Source organism: Schistocerca gregaria, chromosome 5 (genome assembly GCF_023897955.1).
Source record: "Schistocerca gregaria isolate iqSchGreg1 chromosome 5, iqSchGreg1.2, whole genome shotgun sequence".
NCBI lineage: Eukaryota > Metazoa > Arthropoda > Insecta > Orthoptera > Acrididae > Schistocerca > Schistocerca gregaria.
The window spans coordinates 284665696-284685538 of record NC_064924.1 but is presented as its reverse complement, the minus strand read 5'-3'; the positions used below and the strand labels follow the sequence as shown (position 1 = coordinate 284685538).

Genomic DNA, 19843 nt, shown 5'->3' with positions numbered 1-19843 from the left:
GGGGAAGGAAGTCGGCCGTGCCCTTTCAAAGGAACCATCCCGGCATTTGCCTGGAGTGATTTAGGGAAATCACGGAAAACCTAATCAGGATGGCCGGACGCGAGATTGAACCGTCGTCCTCCAGAATGCGAGTCCAGTGTGCTAACCAATGCGCCACCTCGCTCGGTTCAACCATGCCTAAACGGTCTGGAAGCGCGCGACCGCTACGGTCGCAGGTTCGAATCCTGCCTCTGGCATGGATGTGTGTGATGTCCTTAGGTTAGTTAGGTTTAAGTAGTTCTAAACTCTAGCGGACTGATTACCTCAGAAGTTAAGTCCCATACTGCTCAGAGCTATCTGAACCATTTTTTTGCATCAAGTTTTCATACTTCTTGATGGCCACTTTTCCTTGAATGTATGACAGTGTAACAGCTGCCTCTGGCTTATCTGTCGTATAATATTTTTCGTTCTATAGAGAAAGGTACAGGATAAAACAAATGTGGATAGTGTCAGTTCATGATTTCTGGCTATCATAACAAGCTTAGAAAACGCGTGAACTTCGAGCGCTCTCGTGTAGTTATTGGGTCGCTGTTACGGGACTTGTTTTGTCTAATGAGATAGCATGTTCCATACGACCTTGGGTCGTAAATTCCACATTATACTGCAGGTGTTCCTCGACTTGTTTAACGAGCCGGTTTTCAGATCGGAGGAACTGGAGAGGCTGCCAAGACCATGTCTAGTAAAGTGCAACGATAGCCAACCCACCTTTCGGGTTGAGGCTCGCTTTACGTATTGAATTAGTATCATTGAAAAAAGTGATTCGTTATCTGCAGTTATTGTCAAGCACTCTCCACATGTAAAAGAAAAACTATTTTTCTCTTTAGAAAATGAAATAAATTTCTCAAGAACAGTGCGTTGGAAGTTCAATCAAGTCTACAGAAAAACCACGTTCAGCTAGCATAGTCTTTAGTCAGAACACAGGAAATTTTTTTTTTATCTCGTCCGTTACTAAATCTGTTTGCGTAGGGTTTCTTCCTGGTGCGATTACATTATCGCTGTAGCATAAAAGCATATTTGTCTTTACTTATTGTGGTTTGTCATTCCTTTGTGTGCTAAGGTGTCTTTTATACACCGAGTAGCCAGAACATTAAAACCATTCTACTATCGATATAAACCCGTCCAGGCGATAGCAGCGTCACCTGGCGAGGAATATTTGCTAGTCAGACACAAGCAAAGTGGATGCAGTATTGGTGAGAGTGCCGTCTGTTTGTAGAATGGGGAAGGGGCGCGTTCATTTCGCGTGTTCGAGGAGTGCTGTGATATGTGTGTACAGCACGTGGAGAAACCAAGTTTAAACCACGTCCGGACGTCGTGGATTTGGCAGCTACCCCTCCTTACTTATGTCTGTCGTCATCGGGTGGAGAGACTGGTAAAACAGGACAGGTCGCGGACTGTGGCGGAACTAACATCGGACTTTAATGGTGGGCAGAGTACAAGTGTGTCTGAACACACAGTGCACCGAACATTCCTAACGATGGGTCTCCGCAGCCGACGACCCATGTGTGCGACCATGTTAGCACCACATCGGCAACTACGGCTGAAATGGGCACTAGACGATGGCACAGTGGCAGAGCATTGCATGGTCTGACCAGTCCCAATACCTTCTTCATTATGTCGACGGGAGTGCTCGAATCCATTGTCTTCCGGGGGAACAGCTCTTTGTCACCTGTACTGTGGGACGGAGACTAGCTGGCGGCGGCTTCATTATTCTCTGGGGAACCCTCGCCTGGGCAACCATGGGTCCAAAAGAGCTCTTGTAAGGCAACCGACGGCCAAGGAGTATCGTACACTGGCTGCAGACTACGTACGCCTTCATGACGACCATGTTTCCTGAGGGCGGTGGCATTTTTTAACAAGATAATGCGCCATGTCACTAGGGCAGGAGTGTCTTGGAATGGTTCCAACTGGTGTGCTGGCCCCCCAGTTTACCAGATCTGAACCCGATCGAAGATACCTGGGATGCGACTGAACGTGGCGTCAGTGCTCATCGTCCCCCTGGCCGGAATTCATGAGAATTAAATGACTTGCGTGTGCAGATGTGATGTCAGCTCCCTCCAGAGACCTACCAAGATCTCATTGCTTCCATGCCACGACGCGTCGCCGCTGTTACCAGTGCCAAATGGCCAAAGGTGGGCATACCGGCTATTAGACAGATGGACATAATGTTCTGGCTCATAAGTATATAAAAGGAGGTTATAATCAGACTTTCGCTACTCGAGCCATTGTAGGCTAATCACAGTACGTGTGCCCTGCTATACAGGAATGATATTCATAGAGTGCGCTGCAGTATCTGCGTTGTTCGTGGTGTCAGTGTTGTGACTTGCCGTTAAGCGACGTGTGGTTGAAACACAAGCAACAGTCTGTATACAGGTGCAGAGAGCCAATATGGGTCTGGGTGAGACAAGAAGGGCTTTACTTGTGAAGTAGTTGTATCAAAACAACACCTATGGTGCTGCGGTCTTCGCGAGTATGAATACGAAGAGGTCCTCTTTCCGCATCTGAGTTGGAAAAAGAGATTAGAGCGTTCAAATTAACTAGCAGTTATGGAAATTTTTTGAAGGACATCATCTTTACGCGAGAGACTGTTATAGGTTTTTATTACACTATTGCAATTTCGGCCTTAGGCCATTATCAAGTGCTGATATTGTGCCTTTAAGTCATGTCAATGTAACTTATGACTGTCACTGACGTAAAGATGATGTCCTTCAAAAATAATTTTATGACTGTGAATCTCAGCTATAACAAGTTTAATATGGGAGTTGTTCCTGGGAGAGCCCTACTGCCAATTAAAAATTGAAAAAAATTGAAATTTGTGTTAAGTGCTATGGGACCAAACTGCTGAGGTCATCGGTCCCTAAGCTTACACGCTACTTAATCTAACTTACGCTAAAGACACACACAGACACTCATGCCCGAGGGAGGACTCGAATCTCCGGCGGCCATTATTGAAAAAGTTACTGTTGCCATGACTGACAGTGCTAGATGCAGTGTGCGATCTTCAAATAGCACACGAGCTGTTTCACACCTGAACATTCCGTGGTCCAGAACGAGATTTTCACTCTGCAGCGGAGTGTGCGCTGATATGAAACTCCCTGGCAGATTAAAACTGTGTGCCGGACCGAGACTCGAACTCGGGACCTTTGCCTTTCGTGGGCAAGTGCTCTACCAACTGCGCTACCCAAGCACGACTCACGCCCCGTCCTCACAGCCTTACTTCTGCCAGTACCTCGTCTCCTACCTTACAAACTTAACAGGAGCTCTCACTGCGAGGAGGCTGTTGTGGGTGGAAATGGTCGCCAAACTGAACAATGTTTTTAACCTGGAACGAAAGAAAGTTCGTAGTTGACAAATGTAACCCTTTCAGGTGCTCATGTACTACTTTTCACAGTTCGCACAGCACTGTCTGATTTAATTCGATCACATTCCTTGAACCTTTCTTTTACTTGTCCCTCGTACAACTCTTTCGTTTCTAACAAACTAACCATTCCGTTCAACCGATCCTGTATAATTTATTTTCTAATTTTTCCTTACGTTCATTTACTGACTGCACTTACTGACATTTCATGATGATGATGATATTTGGTTTGTCGGGCGCTCACATGCGTGGTTATCAGCACCCTCAATTCCCTATCTTTTTTGCTGTCCAGTCTTCCTACTCTCCCGAATGACGACGACACTCAAACGCTCAGTCCCCGGACGGAGAAAATGGCCGACTCGGCCGGGAATCGAAACCGGGACCCTGTGATCCAGATGCAGCAACGCTAGCACTACACTACATGAAGCGCACTACTCACTGTTCTATCTACAGGTTGAATAACACGGGAGGTAGGCTGTAACCCTGTTTTCGGGCAAGTCTTTGAACGCAACGAATGCAAGACTCCTGTAAATAAATTTAAAAAAAGATTTCGTCGTTTCTGAATTTTTATAGCCAAATTGAAATGAAGTGGCAAAAATTTCATCTCTCCAAAGCGCAGACATGTTTCGCATAAAACCAGCATTTGCCTTAAGTGATACAGGGAAGCCATAGAGGGTAAACTTACTAGCTCTAGTACAGAATTTTCAAGTGCGGCGTTACGATGCTCAGCAGTGAGGAGTAAAACTCGTTAAACACGTGAAGCGCAGCAGTGCCATGGAAGATTTCCAAGTGGCGGTGTGCCGACCCGGCTGGAACCACATTCCGCTCATATCCCGCACAAATGTGGGTAAAAGCCGATTTTTCGGCTGGGACAGTGCTGTTAGCTACTCAAATCCAAATTCCGCACCTTGCCATTAGCCATGATTCAGATAATCAGTGAAGATGGGATCACACACGGTGATTTCCTATGCCAGCGGTGGCGATTCAGTAGTTGTTTCACACCAAAATACAGGCCGCTACTGACAACTCATTTAATTTTTGGTAACGGTATTTACAAGAGAATGTATATTAACACTTTTGATGCCATTCTGGAGCACGTAGAGTGTCTGATTTGATGTCAATTAAAATTTTGTTAAACTGGTGGTTTGTGAATTTCACAGCAAGGTGGTGGATGTGGATGAATAGCTGTTCATCTGTTGTTGTTGTCGCCGTCGTCACTGGCCAGTGGTGAATTGACGAGCCGGCCGCTGTGGCCGAGCGGTTCTAGGCGCTTCAGTCCGGAACTGCACTGCTGCTACTGTCGCAGGTCCGAATCCCGCCTCGGGCATGAATGTGTGTGATGTCCTTAGGTTGGTTAGGTTGAAGTAGTTCTAAGTCTAGGGGACTGATGACCTCAGATGTTAAGTCCCATAGTGCTTAGAGCCCTTTGAACCATTTCTGAATTGACGATCTGTCTAAGCGCTGTTTTGCTCATCTGGGGTCACCAACCAATTGAGTGGAGCACAGTTATGGCGTTGGACGATTATGATTTACTTGTGATCCTTCCTCGCTTGGCTTGACCTTCTATGAGACTGCTTTGGTACTGACTGCTCTTCTCATTCAGTAGTAAGTTTTCTTAAACAGTTTTATTTGCAGTCACAATAAAACTTACATCTATGCCCGTTTTCGTAATTTAACATCTTCAGTTAGTCTGTTGTTATACCTTATGTTGTAGCCCATGATCCATCTGAAGGCTTAGTCTTCTGAACAAACAAATGCTATTAAGTTATTTCCTGTATTTTATCAGTACGACTGGCAAGTAATGAAATAGCCCGCCCGGTTAGCCAAGCCTTCTAATGCAAGGCTTTCCGGAGGGGGAAGGAGCGCCTGGTCTCCGGCACGAATCCGCCCGGCGGACATGGGTCGACTTGAGCCGGCCAGTCTGTGGATGGTTTTTAGGCGGTTTTCCATCTGCCTCGGCGAATGCGGGCTGGTTCTCCTTATTCCGCCTCAGCTACACTATGTCGGCGATTGCTGCGCACGTACGCGTACACCACCATTACTCTAACACGCAAACATAGGTGTTACACTCGTCTTGTGTGAGGCGTTCCCTTTAGGGGGGGGGGGGGGGGGAGGGGGAGGGGATGTGTCCACCGGGGGCCGAATGGCACAGTTATCCCGGGTTCGGTGTGGGGCGGCGGAGGGGAGAAGTGGACTGCGGTAGTCGTCGTGGGGTTGTGGACCACTGCGGTTGCGGCGGGTACGGAGCCTCTCCGTTGTTTCTAGGTTCCAGGATAACATACAACATACAAGTAATGAAATTCTTTTAATTGCTTTCTTTACTTCTGTAAATATTGCCCGCTAAAGTATGAATTTAGCGCTATGTTGGACCATAATTCATGAAAATGTGTTTGAGCTGCAAATCATAGATAATAAACTTTAGTGTCTTCGATATTTTCATAGCTCACTCAAGCCACTAGAATCACAGTAGATAATCGATAGTGACGAGTGAGTACAACGATAAACACGTCCACATTGTACGATGTACCAGAAGTCAAGTTGGTGATCACATTAGGTACACTTCCCTCATCCAGCATTCAGACAAATTTTGAATGGCTCAAATGGCTTTAAGCACTATGGGACTTAATATCTGAGGTCATCAGTCCCCTAGAACTTAGAACTACTTAAACCTAACTCACCTAAGGACATCACACACATCCATGCCCGAGGCAGGATTCGAACCTGCGAACGTAGCAGCCAAATTTCATGTAGATCTCAAAAGTCTGCTTCACTGATGTCTTATAAACTCAAGGGTAGAAGTTCTGTGAACAAGAAGCAGTAAAGGAATATTTCGAAGACAATAAAGTGGAAAGTAAGGACACTAGATAAAAAATTAATTACTCGCAGCAGACATAAAGAGAAACGACATTAACACCGCGTCTAGCATTGATAATGAGCTGGTTCTTGGTTCAGATGAAAACAAGAGAATGGCTCGAACACAACAGCCACTCCATGTTGCTACAGCCTTTTTGACACACGCCACTGAATAATGCTTATTTTAACATAGCAAGCATCCGTTAATTATCCAGAGCTTGACTGCTGAATGAGTCGTCTTCGGAGTCGTGAAAAACAACACGTGTGGAACACTCCTCGCTTTCCATAATATCCTTTCTTTCAGGAGTGCTAGTTCTGCAAGGTTCGCAGGAGAGCTTCTGTGAAGTTTGGAAAGTAGGAGACGAGGTACTGGCGGAAGTAAAGCTGTAAAGACGGGGCGTGAGTCATTCTTGGATAGCTCAGATAGTAGAGTACTTGCCCGTGAAAGGCAAAGGTCCCGAGTTCGAGTCTCGGTCGGGCACACAGTTGTAATCTACCAGGAACTTTAATCACATACAGAAAGTGAACCCTAACTCTACTAACAAAATTTCAGAGGTTGTTTTAGCGACATTATCTGAGTATTTTGCTGTTAAGGGACACGTGTACTCTGCTGGCTCGTTATTATCTTCATCTATACCTAAACACATACTCCTCAAGCCAATGGCGAGTGACGGGCTTACCCTATACACCACTAGTCATTTCTTTTCCTGTCCAACTTGCAAAAAAAAGTCCCCTAGAACTTAGAACTACTTAAACCTAACTAACCTAAGGATATCACACACATCCAAGCCCGAGGCAGGATTCGAACCTGCGACCGTAGCGACTTGCAAATAGAGCGAGGGAAAATGCCTATGAGCCCCAATACGAGCCCTAGTTCCTCTTGTCTTATTTTCGTGTTCCTTTCACGAAATGTATGTTGGCGGCAGTAGAATTGCTCTGCGGTTGGCTTTAAATGCCAGTTCTCTAAATTTTCTCAATAGTGTTCCTTGAAAAGAACGTTGTCTTGGATTGCCATTTGAGTTGACAAAGTATCTCCGTAATACTCCGTTTTCATGCCACAAGTAGCCCATCGGGACCATCCGACCGCCGTGTCATCCTCAGCTAAGGATGCAGATGGGAGGGGCGTGTGGTCAGCACACCGCTCTCCCGGTCGTTACGATGGTTTTCTTTGACCGGAGCCACAAGTATTCGGTCGAGTAGCTCCTCAATTGGCATCACGAGGCTGAGTACGTTCCGATTAATGGCAACAGCGCATGGCCACCCGATGGTTACCCATCGAAGTGCCAGCCACGCCCGGCAGCGCTTAACTTCGGTGATCTGACGGGAACCGGTGAATCCACTGCGCCAAGGCCGTTGCCCCTGCTGACAGAACCTACTGGTAAAAAATGTAGCAGCACATCTCTGAATTGCTTCGACGTCTTCTTTTAATCTGAACTGGTGCAGATCCCAGACACTCCAGCAGTACTCAGGAATAAATTGCACTAGTGTTCCACACGTAGTCTTTCTTACAGATGATCTACACTATCCTCTGATTCTCACAGTAAGGCAAAGACAGCCATTTGCCTTCCCCACTACCGATCATAAGTGCTCGTTCCATTTCATATATCTTCAGCAGCATTACGTCTAGATATTTAAGCAATGTGACTGTGTCAGGCAGTTGTATTTCAACATCAAAGGATAGTTTCTCCTTCTCATATGCATTAACTTACGTTTTTCTATATTTAAAGCAAGCTGCACATTCAACACACAATCTACAAATTTTGTTTAAGCCATCTCTTACCCTCCTACAGTCACTCAACGACGACACAGCATCATCACCAAACAACTGCAGGTTGCTGCACACCCTTTCCGTCAGGTCATTTACGTATGAAAGTAAGAGCGGTCCAATTACTTTTCCCTGATCCGCTCCTGACGATATTCTTGTCTCTGATGAACACTCACGATCGAGGATAAAATACTGGGTTCTACACATGCATGAGCAGCGCCTATACACGGAGGAGGTGCGACAGCCGATCAGTTCCAGTCATTCCACCAGGAAGGAACTACAATGCTCGTGTTGTCTGTAGTTCAAGCATGCCTAGACGACCAATACCGCTGTTAGATCGCGTCCGCAATGTTACTTTTTGCCAGGGAGGGCTCTCAAGAATGGAGGTATCCAGGCGTCTCGGAGTAAACCAAATTGATGTTGTTCGGACATGGAGGAGATACAAAGAGACAGGAACTGTCGGTGACATGCCTCGCTCAGGCCGCCCAAGGGCCACTACTACAGTGGACGACCGCTACCTCGGAGGAACCTTGACAACAACGCCACCATGTTGAATAATGCTTTTCGTGCAACCATAGGACGTCATGTTATGACTCAAAGTGTGCGCTGTAGGCTGCATGATGCGCAACTTCACTCCTGACGTCCATGGCGAGGTCAATCTTTGCAACCACGACACCATCCAGCGCGGTACAGATGGGCCCAAAAACATGTCGCATTGACCGCTCAGGATTGGCATCATATTCTCTTCAACTATGGGTGTCGTATGTGCCTTCAATCAGACACTCGTCGGAGACGCGTTTGGAGGCAATCCTGTCAGGCTGAACGCGTCAGACACACTGTCCAGCTAGTGCAGCAAGGTGGAGGTTCCCTGATTTTTTGGGGTGGTATTATGTGGGGCCGACGTACGCCGCTGGTGGTGATGGAAGGCGCCGTAATGGCTGTACGATACGTGAATGCCATCCTCCGACCGATAGTGCAACCATATCGGCAGCATATTGGCGAGGCATTCGTCTTTATGGACGACAATTCGCGCGCCCATTGTGTACATCTTGTGAATGAATTCCTTCAGGATGACGACATCGTTCGGCTAGAGTGGTCAGCATGTTCTCCAGACTTGAACCCTATCGAAAATGCGTGAGATAGATTGAAAAGGGCTGTTTACGGACGACGTGACCCACCAACCACTCTGAGGGATCTACGCCGAATCGCCATTGAGGAGTCGGATAATCTGGACCAACAGTGCCTTGATGAACTTGTGGATAGTATGCCACGAGGAAAACAGGCATGCATCAAAGCAAGAGGTCGTGCTACCGGGTCTTAAAAGTACCGGTGTGTACAGCAATCTGGACCACCACCTCTGAAGGTCTCGCTGTGTGGTGGTACAACATGCAAGTGTGGTTTTCATGAGCATTAAACAGGGCGGAAATGGTGTTTATGTTGATCTCTATTGCAATTTTCTTTACAGGTTGCGAATCTCTCAGAACCGAGGTGATGCAAAACTTTTTTTCATGTGTGTATTACTTACGAAACTTACGAAGTGTTCGAGCCATTCTCACATCTGGAAACTATCCCGTACGCTCGCACTTTTGTTAACAATGAGGAGTGGGGCAACGTGTCAAACGTTCTTGGGAAATCTAGGAATACGGAATCTTCGTCTTGCCCTTCATCCGTTGTTCGCAGGATATCATGTGAGATAAGGGCAAGCTGAGTTTAACGCGTGTGATGCTTTCAAAACCGGTGCTGATTTGCGGACAGACGTTCTTCCGCTTCAAGGAAATTTATTGTTTTCCAACTGAGAATGGGTTCAAGAATTCTGCAGCAAACCTATGTTAAGAATATTAGTCTCCAACTTTGCACTCGTCCATTCTTTTACCCCTCTTATACACAGAAGTCACATGTGTCTTTTTCTAGTCGCTTGAGACTTTGCACTGGGTGAGAAATTCGTGATAAATGAATGCTAAGTAAGGAGCGAATGCCGTAGAGTACTCTCCAAAACCGAATTAGTGGCTAATAAGACATTTGCAACAGAAGACAGCACGTAAATTCTAAATATTTGTGAGCTGCACATTAAACACGTTGACAAGGAACAGAACTATAATGCGATCGGCCTTCGTGAATAAAGTCTCGTTACAAGACGCAGCAGGTACGTTCAAAAATGGTTCAAATGGCTCTGAGCACTATGGGACTTAACTGCTGAGGTCATCAGTCCCCTAGAACTTAGAACTGCTTAAACCTAACTCACCTAAGGACATCACATACATCCATGCCCGAGGTAGGACTCGAACCTGCGACCGTAGCGGTCGCGCGGTTCCAGACTGTAGCTCTTAGAACCGCTCGGCCACCCCGGCTGGACAGCAGGTAAGTCCTAGTACAATATATAATAGAACATAAGCAGGTTGGGGTACTGTTTGTTCCTTGAGGATGAAGGAGACCTGTCAAAATATTGGCCCTATTCTACGATTTTACCTGACCGCATTCCCGTCAACTACTCGAATATTCCATTCACATTCTAATACTTATCAGTTAATGTTTGCGATTCTGTTTGTGATTTCTACTTAAGCTGATTGGCAGTTCACACTATTTCATTCTTTTTCATTTCTGCTGCAAACGACTGTAATTTTTGTAATTACCAGTCTTAACAGTATCGAAGTCTCGCTCTCACCGTACAATGTTTACGCCCCCCCCCCTTCCACACCGCCCTACTTCTCACCACTCCGCAATTAATTATTCTTTAATGCTTCAGGAAGGTTCTGATCACCATAACAGTACTTCTAGCCAGTTGGACCATAAAGCACTTTTCTGCCTAGTTTGATTCCCCACATCTTCATTAGTTACACGATCTACGGTTCTAATTTTCAGCAGTCTTCCATAGCACTAATTTAAAGAGCAATCTTTTTCTTTTCTATCCTGTTTGTAGTCTACGATCCACTTTGAAACGAGGCTACACGCTAAACAATCACACCCTGTAAAAGATTTATAAACGTTTAGGTTATATTCTATATTAAATACTGGGTCCGGCAAAAAGACCTGCAGTATTTCGAGAGGGCGCTGTGTGAGATGCGGTGGAGATATTGATGTTTAGAGTACAGCGATCGATAGCAGAGTACCGGTACTTGCCATTTTCAGTAGACGTAATGGCTTGGCTATGTGAGCATCGCACGTTTGTTGTGGAGTGTGTTCGGAATGATGTTTCAGTGATACTCAGGGAGCATTTCGCATTCGGTTCGAACTTTGCCATGACCCTGTACCTGAAAGAAAAACTATTTGAGTGTGGGTATCAAACTTTAAACCGTCAGGTTCTGCACTTAAAAAAAAAAAATCTACTGGCCGACCTCGAGCTGTAACAATGGCGGAAATTGTGCCGCCTCTATGTCCGTCCAGCAATCTCAAAAGCGTTCAGCACTTAAACATGCAGCTGCCCTAGGATTGTCTGACAGTGTAAGTAGAATCTTACACAGAGATTTTCATGTACACCCATATGAAATAATGGTTTCCAAAGAGTTAAGTGACAAAGATTTTGAAACTCGCAGAGCTGTGTGTGAGGACATTTTTCAGAACATTCCTCCTGGCGCAGTTCTGATATCTTATTATGAGGCCAATTCCGACTTCTCAGTTACCGTTGTTGTTGTTGTTGTGGTGTTCAGTTCTGAGACTGGTTTGATGCAGCTCTCCAAGCTACTCTACCCTGTGCAAGCTTCTTCATCACCCAGTACTTACTGCAACCTACATCCTTCTGAATCTGCTTAGTGTATTCATCTCTTGGTCACCCTCCACACTACTCTCCAATGCTAAATTTGTGATCCCTTGATGCCTCAGAACGTGTCCTACCAACCACTCCCTTCTTCTTACCAAGTTGTACCACAAACTCCTCTTCTCCCCAATTCTATTCAATACCTCATCATTAGTTATGTGATCTACCCACCTAATCTTCAGCATTCTTCTGTAGCATCACATTTCGAAAGCTTCTATTCTCTTCTTGTCCAAACTATTTATCGTCCATGTTTCACTTCCATACATGGCTACACTCCATCTCAAATACTTTCAGAAATGACTTTCTGACACTTAAATCTATACTCGATGTTAAGAAATTTCTCTTCTTCCAATTACAATGTGTCCGGCGAACCTCAAAATTTTTATTTCTTCTCCATGTATTATAATACCTACTCCGAATTTTTCTTTTGTTTTCTTTACTGCTTGCTCAATATACAGATTGAATAACATCGGGGAGAGGCTGCAACCCTGTCTCACTCCTTTCCCAACCACTGCTTCCCTTTCATGTCCCTCGACTCTTATAACCGCCATCTGGTTTGTGTACAAATTGTAAATAGCCTTTCTCTCCCTGTATTTTACCCCTGCCACCTTTAGAATTTGAAAGAGAGTATTCCAGTCATCATTGTCAAAAGCTTTCTCTAAGTCTACAAATGCTATAAACGTAGGTTTGCATTTCCTTAATCTTTCTTCTAAGATAAGTCGTAAGGTCAGTATTTCCTCACGTGTTCCAATATTTCTACGGAATCCAAACTGATCTTCCCCTAGGTTGGCTTATTCTAGTTTTTCCAGTCGTCTGTAAAGAATTAGCGTAAGTATTTTGCAACTGTGGCTTATTAAACTGATTGTTCGGTAATTTTCACATCTGTCAACACCTGCTTTCTTTGGGATTGGAATTATTATATTTGTCTTGAAGTCTGAGGGTATTTCGCCTGTCTCATACATCTTGCTCACCAGATGGTAGAGTTTTGTCAGGACTGGCTCTCCCAAGGCCGTCAGTAGATCTAATGGAATGTTGTCTACTCCCGGGGCTTTGTTTCGACTCAGGTCTTTCAGTGCTCTGTCAAACTCTTCACACAGTATTGTATCTCCTATTTCGTCTTCATCTACATTATCTTCCATTTCAGTTACTGTAAATAAACGAAATTTTCGCTTCTTGGCAGCAGAAAACCATCAGCAACTTCACCAACGACCACTTCACATTTTTTTCGAATAAGATAGCGTAACGGTAACGGTTAATTAAAATAGGTACTGCCACATGATAAAGAGACCTTCCTCCGACCTAAATCAAACCACTTTGTTGGCGATCAAGAGGAGGAGGAAGTCTGATTTCAACAAGATACAGGCACAGCCCACACTTCTCGGCGTTCTCTAGAGAGAGTTGTTTCCCGGACGTCTTCTCTCTTCTCAAGGAGACATCGCCTGGTCCCAAGTGTCACTCGGTTTATCTCCTTGTGAATTTTTCCCTTTCGGGATACTTAAAGGCTCAAGTGTTCTTGCATTGCCTCTCAACCCTGCAACCACTTAAGGAGACAATCACCCCGGGAGTGGCTGCCATTCCACCGGAAATGACACGAAGTACTACAGACAATTTCCGGGAGAGGCTTCGTCAATGCGTCAATAGAAGTTTTAGGAGGCATAATTATTAAAACCAACTAATGTAAAATGGCGTAGTATTTGTTGTTCACAAACTAAAGTATTTGCTCTGTATCTTTCTTTGTTTATTTGCAACCATCTTTTGAAATGTATAGAGATTTTATTTGCCTGTCGCTGTATTACTGTTTACAGGATTTTTTTTTGCTACTGCCAATCCAGTTAACACTCTATGAGCTGCATTAAAAAATAAAAGAGCTGGAGATTGTAAAATGAAAACCACTAAAATGATCGTAATGTCATTGCCTAGGTGCGATCCCTATTAAGAGTGCAGAGGCCGTAAATTTGTCGCTAGATGGACACGAAGGCACACCCACGAAACGGCGGAACGAACAGACAAACGCGCCGACCGCCCACTGCATTCAGTCTACTGAAGACAGTGAAATAGAGGCTTCAAAAGGAGAGCAAAGGGGAGCAGGGGGGTTCCTGGTAGCCGAAGCTCGGGGAACGGAAATTTATCGAAGAATGTAACGAGTGTTCGCCGAGCATTGCATGTTCATTGCAAGGGCAAGGAGAGCACAATCTATTCAGGGAAGGATGGACATCATTGGGCGAGGGTACACGGTGTGAAACGCAAACTACGTCGCCCTCGCTATTGTCCAGCAGGTGTATGTCCTCATTATTGAAGAACGGCGAGTTACGGTTGATCCATTGCCCTAGAACTGAGCGTCGGAACTGCAGCAGAGGTACAGTGTTCTCCGTTCACTCCAGCCATTCTTCGATGAATTTCCGTTCTCCGCACTTCTTCCGCTGTCAGGAAACACGCTACACTCCTCGGTTCTTCTTTCAAAGCGTCCACTTCACTGTTACAGCACAGCTGACGGCAAGTACCATAACCCGATTTCCCAGAATCTTCGTTCAGTGGAAGAAGAGTAAAAATAAGCGAAAACGTGTCTCGGCTCTTTCGTAGACACTCGACCGCTTCTGAGAAGACGACCGTCAAAGTTTTCGCCGTAATATACGAGAGCTACCCAGAAAGTAATGCACAGCATTTTTTTTTCTCGACCGAAAATAATGTTACGAATGCGAAACGTTACGTATTTGTTATTTGAAGCCTCCGGAGTGAGCACGCCAAGTTTCCGTCACTTCCTACAGATAGCGTAGCTTCAGGACAGTTTCAAAATGGTGTCTGTAGGTGATATACGTTACAAGCGACGTGCCTTCATTGAATTTCTCACTGCAGAGGAAGAAACTGTCGACAGAAGAACAGATAGTCTCTGGGCACGAAGGGTGAGGTCATCAGAAGGCGGTTCGGTGGAGCTCAACGATTTGCAGCGGTCTAGGAGACCATCCACGGCTATCAAAAAATGGCTCTGAGCGCTATGGGACTTAACTTCTGAAGTCATAAATCCCCTAGATCTCAGAACTACTTAAACCTAACTAACCTAAGAACGTCACACACATCCATGCCCGAGGCAGGATTCGAACCTGCGACCGTGGCGCCTAGAACCGCTCGGCCACACCGGCCGGCCCACAGCTGTCACATCTGACTTGTTGCAGCGAGCTGATGTCACTCGTGAGGACATTTAAGGATGCCATCCGTGGAAGACATTTTGAGAGTGATGACGAGGTGATTCACACAGTGAAGCACTGGCTTCGACACCAGGACAAGGATTGGTAGCGACAGGGCATACACGCCCTTGTTTCGCACCGGACGACGGCCATAGAACGGGATCGATATTACGTGCAAAAATAGGATGTATAGATAAAACACCATTCTTTCGTGTGTGTAATTCTCATTATGTTCAATAAGGAATTGTTGAATTAAAAAAAAGACGGTGCATTACCATCTGGGCAATCCTCGTAGATGCCTTTTAGCGCACGATAAGCTCAGCTCACGTGGTAGCATAATGGCTTGTTACTTTTGTGTCCCGTGTTCGAAACCCGATTACTGTTTCATTTTATTTTATTTTTTTCCATTTATGTGTTTCTAATAAAGTCATGGGATACAAGGGCGTTATATTAATTGTAAAATTACGACTGGGTTTCACAGTATGCCTCATACATTTATTATATAATGTATCTTTGTATGATATTTTCATAGACTACAATCTTTTTAAATTCTCATATTCTTATATAAATTCTTAATTCTTATATTTTATTCTTACGTTTATTCTTCAGGAAGATTTTGTACATTCCCTTGGATTATACCGATCGAAGAAACATTCGAAACAGAAATTCCGAACACCACGAGCTTCGCACGAAGACAAGTTTGCCACAGCGACATTTCTCTTTGTGGATATCACTCTGGAGAGAAACGTCGTTAACACTGCTGAAGATTTCACGCATTGGCAATAATTTCACGACACCGAGTGATATGGCGCAGCGGTTAGCACACTGGACTTGCATTCCGGAGTACGACGATTCAAACCCGCGTCTGGCCATCCAAATCTAGGTTTTCTGTGATTGTCCTAAACCGCTTCAGGCAAATGCCGGGATGGTTCCTTTGGAAGGGCACGACCGATTTCCTTCCCCTTTCTTGACACAATCCAAGCTTGTGCTTCGTCTCTAATAACCTCAATGTCGACGGGACGTTAACCCAATCTTTCTTCCTTCAATTTCGTGGCACACCCTGCATAAAGGAACACTTTTCCAAAAACTGCCGCTTGCAATTGATTATATATTACAGGAATTTCACCGAAAACAATTTGACAAATTTTTCCATTCATCTATTGCTTTTATTTCTTTTTTTTTAATTCATTCACTAGTCATACAGTTAAGAGACGAATAAGGGCAACGTTATTTCACTATACACTTTACTTTACTTTTCTGTGTCCAGATCAAACTTTATTTGTCCAGTAGTTAGCCACCGCTACGGCTTTGTCGTTGCCTTGTAGCAGGTCACTAAAAGTGCAGGGCTCCGGCAGTAGTCGGCACATGAGCAGATGTGCCTCGTCTCGTACCTCTGTGCATCCGCAAAGAACGTCGTCATCGTTACTCAGCAGTCCCCACTTGCACAGATTAGTTTTGCATCTGGGTACACCAGCCTTCAGCCTATTTAGTGTTCTCCACACTGTATAAGGAGGTTTGTTTCCAGGTGCCATTTGCTCTTTTGGTATTATCTCCAGTGCGGTTTGTTCATTCTCCCATTTACGGACTCTATTATCTTCCTGTGAACCGTCAAGGATCTTGGTTCTTGCAATAAAACTATTTCTAGACTTAAGCCTCCGAGCCTGAGTGACGTGCCCATTCAGTGGGTGTCGAGAATCTGTTTCTTTCTTTGTTCTCTCAGCGTCTGCTGCCACCTGCCTTCTGATCTTAGGTGGGGCAATTCCAGCAAGTAGGTACAAATTACCCGTTCGTGTGGGTCTGAGACAGCCTGTAACAATTCGCATTGTCTCATTTACACTTACATCAACCTGTTCAGCATGTGCAGATGCTTCCCATACTGGCGCTGCATAGTCTGCTGCAGAAACACAGCAAGTGCTGATGTTCTCAGTACTGATGGTTGAGCTCCTCATTCATAGTTTGTCAGCCTGCGGATGATGTTATTCCTGGAGCAGACTTTAGCCTTGGTGTTTTGGCAATGCTGCTCGAAGGAAAGCGTTCTGTTAAGTACAACCCCAAGGTATTTAGGTGTTGGACAGTACTTTAGCTTCTTACCTTGCCATGTAACCTCGAGCTCAACTACAGCATCTCTATTGCGCAAATGGAAAGCACATACTTGGGTTTTGTCAGGGTTTGGCTTGAGGTGATTGGCGTCGTAGTATTGAGCCAGTTCTTCAAGCGCTCTAGAGAGATTTCCAGATGGTGCATCAAATTTGGACCCCTGGACCACCACAGCTGTGTCATCAGCATACACGAACAGTCTTGCATCTTGAGGTATAGGTTGGTCATTAGTGTACACATTATAAAGGATGGGAGAAAGTACACACTTCCTTGTGGTAAGCCATTCTTCTGCAGTCGACATCTACTGTTCTTACCATTTAGGGAGACATAAAATCTTCGACTCTGCAGAAGACTACCAATAACCATCGTCAACCTACAGTCCCCTGTGAGGTGATATAATTTGCGCAATAGCTTTCTGTGGTTTACCGTGTCGTATGCAGCAGTAAGACCTAAGAAAGCTGCTCCAGTTATTAATATTTTTTCAAACCCATCTTCTATATGTTGCTTCAGATTAAGTATTTGCCCACAACAAGATCTTCCTGGTCAGAAACCGGCTTGTTCCTTTATGAGCTTTCCATCCATAGTTTCTGCCACCCGGTTGAGAATCATCCGCTCCAGTATCTTGTAGAGATGGCATAGAAGTGACACTGGTCTGTAACTTTTGCGGTCCTTTATCTCCTTGCCAGGTTTTAGTAAAGTCACCATTCTCGCCTGCCGCCATAGTTTTGGAATATTCAGCTCTTTAATACAAGTGTTCATCATTTGTAGTAACCAGTTTCGAGATTTGGGCCCAAACTGTTTTATCTGCTCCGTTCTAAGGTCATCAGTTCCAGCGGCCTTATTCAGTTTCACACTCTAAATGGCGTCTTCCAGTTCGGTTGCTGTGAATGAAGCATTGAGGAGTCTATCATCTTTTTGTTCTTGGGGTATAACTCTTTCCCTTTCTCTTTATGGATATCACTCAGGAGAGAAACGTCGTTAATACTGCTGAAGATTTCACTGGGAAACATTCGTGTACCAACCTTCTACGGACATGAGTAGATAAATGAAATACATAAATGAGAATAATAATCGGGATTCGAAAATGAGGCGTAAAAGTGTAAAACCGCGACTGTAGCGACTAAGCCACGCTCTGAGTGGACTGTTCACGTGATACGAGGCACATAAATTGCCCCGAGAACTTTGACTGTCGTTTTCTCGGTAACGGTCGAGTATCTACGTACAAGACGAGACACGTGTTCGCTTTTGACCCCTTTTCCACTGAGCGAAGTTTCTTGGATGTCAGATTATGACAATTGTAATGTTCTTCTCGTGAGTGTACTAGGTTGTCGATGTGTGAGCGTACTGCCTTTGTCGTAATGTGAGTGTGTGCCGCCCGTGTATGACTCGCGGTGAGTCCGGAATCTAAGCGCTCTTACGGGGCCCGTACCTTCTTCTGCAGGCAAAGAGATGATGGTTCATTCACTAGCTCCGGCTCTTTGTTTTTTTTTTTAATAATTTTTGATGCACCTGCTTTACTTTTGCCGTCGTCAGTTATTTGCTGCCCAAATAGCAAAATTCGTCTGTCACTTTCAGCGATTCATTACATAATCTAACTCCCTTAGAATCATCAGAATGAATCCACCTACATTCTGTTATTTTACTTTGAACTGTGTTAATGTCATAACTTCTTTTGTAGACACAGTCCATTGCGTTCAAATGACGGAATTACAAGGTCACCCGCAAACATTAATTTTTTTTTGCGATTGCAGGCTTTCTCGGCGTATTTCAGCTATGAAATCTTCACGGGTTATCATCCGAGTGGCGTCGTTTTCTAGTCGCAACGTTTCGATAGATTGCTTATCCATCATCTTCAGGCGAAGATGATAGCATTAAAATTTTTATTTATTCTCTCTGAGCCTTAATTTCGGTTCCCAGTTTATCCTTAGTTTACTGCTTGTTTAATGTAAAGACTGAATAACACTGAGAATAGTCTACGACTCTCTATCCCTCCCTTGTTAACTACTGTCTCCATTTTATGTCCTTGACTCTTACACCTGCAGTCTGTACAAATTGTAAATAACGTTTTTCACCCACGTTTTGTCATCACTGTTAACTCCGCAGTTATCTAAGACGTTAGCTTAAATCTGAAGAAGTGATTATGGCCTGCAAAAAATTTCGTTTCCCATTAGGTTTTGCTTATCTTTGTTCAAGGCATTTCTAACCTGATATCGAGGTTTGTCAAAAAAGATACATACTGTAGACGAGAGACGCGTAGGACATAACTGGAGACGGTTTTTCCCTAATGACGTCGGGTGCAGACAGCCTCTCTCCAGGCCTGGGGAGCAATTTGGCTTAATTTATCCTGATGAAACGAGTCGTTAGGACGGACACACCATCTAGTTCCCAGATAAGTATCTTTAAACGGAGGAAACACGCGAGTTCTCTTCCCCTGGAATGATGAATACGTCATCAGCGAGAAAGCCGCTTGTAAGGCGCCTGGGCTCAGCAATGCTAGTGAAAGTTCTTTGTCCCTGTTATTTCGCTTGCAAAGTGGTTTGTTAGCATTTCAATATGCTAGTACACGTGGATATAGGTTATTATGCGACTGTTTCACACCGGGAATCACATTAGGAACGTGAAGTGAACCGTTAGTTGTAATGCGAATGGTTCGACAGCAATGCAAAAACAGGTCATTGCGAATAGCAATTAACCCAAGTGTCAGTTGATGGTTAGAGCGCTGACACCTAAGTTTTCAGATAATCTGCGTATCAGTTGTGATGGCCGCTGATGAGATATATATAGGGATTGTATCAACCCCT

At 44.7% G+C, this 19843-nt stretch overlaps 1 protein-coding gene and 1 pseudogene across 1 annotated transcript in view; both read right to left on the bottom strand.

Moving 5' to 3' along the window:
• Window positions 1-19843, bottom strand: part of LOC126272450 (uncharacterized oxidoreductase YjmC-like) — a 228043-nt gene that overhangs the window by 151034 nt on the left and 57166 nt on the right. The window lies entirely within an intron of this gene.
• LOC126274519 (5S ribosomal RNA) lies at window positions 7489-7605 on the bottom strand (annotated as a pseudogene).